Source organism: Sciurus carolinensis, unplaced genomic scaffold (genome assembly GCF_902686445.1).
Source record: "Sciurus carolinensis unplaced genomic scaffold, mSciCar1.2, whole genome shotgun sequence".
NCBI lineage: Eukaryota > Metazoa > Chordata > Mammalia > Rodentia > Sciuridae > Sciurus > Sciurus carolinensis.
Window position 1 is genome coordinate 1,648,295 of NW_025920120.1, and position 2,548 is coordinate 1,650,842.

At 44.3% G+C, this 2,548-nt stretch overlaps 1 pseudogene; it reads left to right on the plus strand.

Annotated features, from left to right (window-relative positions):
- Positions 1 to 671: 671 nt before the first annotated feature.
- Positions 672 to 1,481, plus strand: LOC124973725 (arginine and glutamate-rich protein 1-like; annotated as a pseudogene).
- Positions 1,482 to 2,548: the final 1,067 nt, after the last annotated feature.

Sequence of the window (2,548 nt, forward strand, 5' to 3'; positions counted from 1 at the left end):
TGTCTGGCAAGCTGCCAGGCGCCATCTTAGAGATCAGGCCACGGTGAGGCTCTGGGGCCCTCAGAGCCCGCCCCTGACACTTCAGAGTCACAAGTTCTGCATCCACAGATTCAACCAACTTCCAATCAAATATTGTTGGGGGCTTTACCATGCAAACTCGCCAAAGGATGTCAGGGGCGGGCTCTCAACAAAATATAATAAAATAACACTTCCAGTCACCCTTGAGTGCTACCCTGACTCCACAAGTGCAGTGACTTGCGGTGCATGCAGCCAAGGCCTCCTCGTGGCACAGCCCTGCTGTGTGGCTCTGGTGGGTCGAGCACTGTTGGACTCGGTTCTTGTTCGTGTTCTGTGTGGTTAGGCCCACACTGATGGTGTCTGTACAAACAGGCACACTCTTTTTCCTGTCTTTATTCCCTACACAGCACAGTCCAATAACTACCACATAGTAAGTTTTTCATCTTTGTGACCAAAATACCTGACAAGAAAAACTTAAAGGAGCTTGCATTGCGGCCTTCTCCTTGGAGGCGGCCTTCGTGGCGGCTGCACACCTGGAGGAGAGGCAGAAAGTCAGCGGGCGACAGGCGTCGTTCCCCCGGCCTCCACAGGACAGCCAGCCGGGCGAGTGCAGGGCCCGAGGCCAGCAGTTAGTCAGAGCGGCGCCCGGAAGGATGAGCCGGTCCCAGAGCTGGAGCTCCTCCTGCTCCTAGCACACCAAGAGGAGCAAGCACAACAAGAAGTGCGCCGGTCCCAGTCGCAATCGACGGTCAAGAAGCGCGTGCGCAAGCGTTCCAAGTCCTGGGAAAGTAAACGCAACCGGCGGGAGTCGGGGTCCGCTCGCGCTCCACCAACAGGGCTGTGTCCAGGCGCGAGCGGGACCGGGAGCGCGCCTCGTTCCCGCCCGACTGCATCGACATCTTTGGGCACAAGGTGAGCAAGTGCAGCAACTTGGATGAGAAGCAGAAGCGAGAGGAGGAGGAGAAGAAAGCGGAGTTCGATGGGCAGCAAAAAATTCAGCAGCAGGAAATAGAAGAAAAACTCATCGAGAAAGAAACAGCATGAAGAGTGGAAGAACTGGTGGCAAAAAGGGTAGAGGAAGAATTGGAGAAGAGAAGGATGAAACTGAGCGAGAAGTACTCCGAAGGGTGGAGGAAGCCAAGGGCATCATGGAAAAGCAGTTGCTCCAAGAACTCCAGCGACATAGACAAGCTGAGCTTGCAGCACAAAAAGCTAAAGAGGAGGAAGAACGTGCAAAACGTGAGGATCTAGAGCGATGACTAGAAGAGAATAACCGAAAAATTGCAGAATCTCAAGCCAAACTGGCTGAAGAACAGTTGAGAATTGTTGAAGAACAAAGAAAGATTCATGAGGAAAGGATGGAACTAGAAGAAGAACGACATCAACAAAAAGAAGAACAAAAAATTATCCTGGACAAGGGGAAGTCCAGGCCAAAACAGTCCTGATTAAAAACCCAGGATTAAATTGCAAACTCTGAACATTTTACAAAGAAAAATGGAAAAACTTTGTATGGTAGCTTCATGTTGAAATGTTTTTGTTGTTGTTGTTTTTGTTTTTGTTTTTGTTTTTGTTTTATTAATTTGGAAAATCTGGAAAGTTAGCTTGTTCTAATTGGGGCTATGCTCTGCAAACCCTTTCATTTTTATTTTTCTCCCTTAACTTCCATTAAGTCAAATCCTTATCAGATCGTTGCTGTCTTCTAAAAAGTGATTTTTTTCACCTGTTTGGATTCTGTATTGTAGTCTGAAGAAGAGTAGATCACTTTGTAACTAGATGGTCTGATAAGGTTTTTACTGACCCACTGACTTCAGGGTTATACTTTGTTTATTACATCATAATGCTGGTTTTGCTGACTTTTTGTTTTTTAATATCTTTATAAAAAAAGAAAAAGTTGGTAATTGCATTGGAAAATCCCCAGGGTATTACAGGACATGTGTGGTGTATTGTAAAACCAGTATCTTTGTGATACTGTTGCTCTTGATGTTCCCAATACAGGTAAGGAAATAGTTTGTCAACTCTGATACAAAAAAAAAAAAAAAATATATATATATATATATATATATATATATATAGCTCAGTATTGTCTCTGTTCAATTTGTTAAATTTGTTTTTATTTCATTGACAAAATCAAACCAGCATTCCCCATTGTGTAAATAAATTATTTTGCTGAATAAAGTAAAGTGTTAAATTCATTAAAAAGAAAAACTTAAAGGAGGAAAAGTTTATTTTGGGCTCATGGCTTAAGGGGTTCTGTTCATGGTCTTCCTACTCCATTGCTCTGGACCTGAAGACAGACAGAACATTCATAGTATCTGGGAAGTAGAGAGAGAATGCAATGGGCCAGGGATAAGATATAGATATATCCCCAAGGGTATGCCCCCAGTGATGTACCTCCTTCAGCCACAGACCACCAGCCCCCAGTAATCACCCAGTAGTACATTCAAGTTACTAATTCATCAAATGGAACAGTCCACTGATTAGATTATAGTCCTTAAAATCTAGTTATTTCACTTCTAAACACTCCTGCATT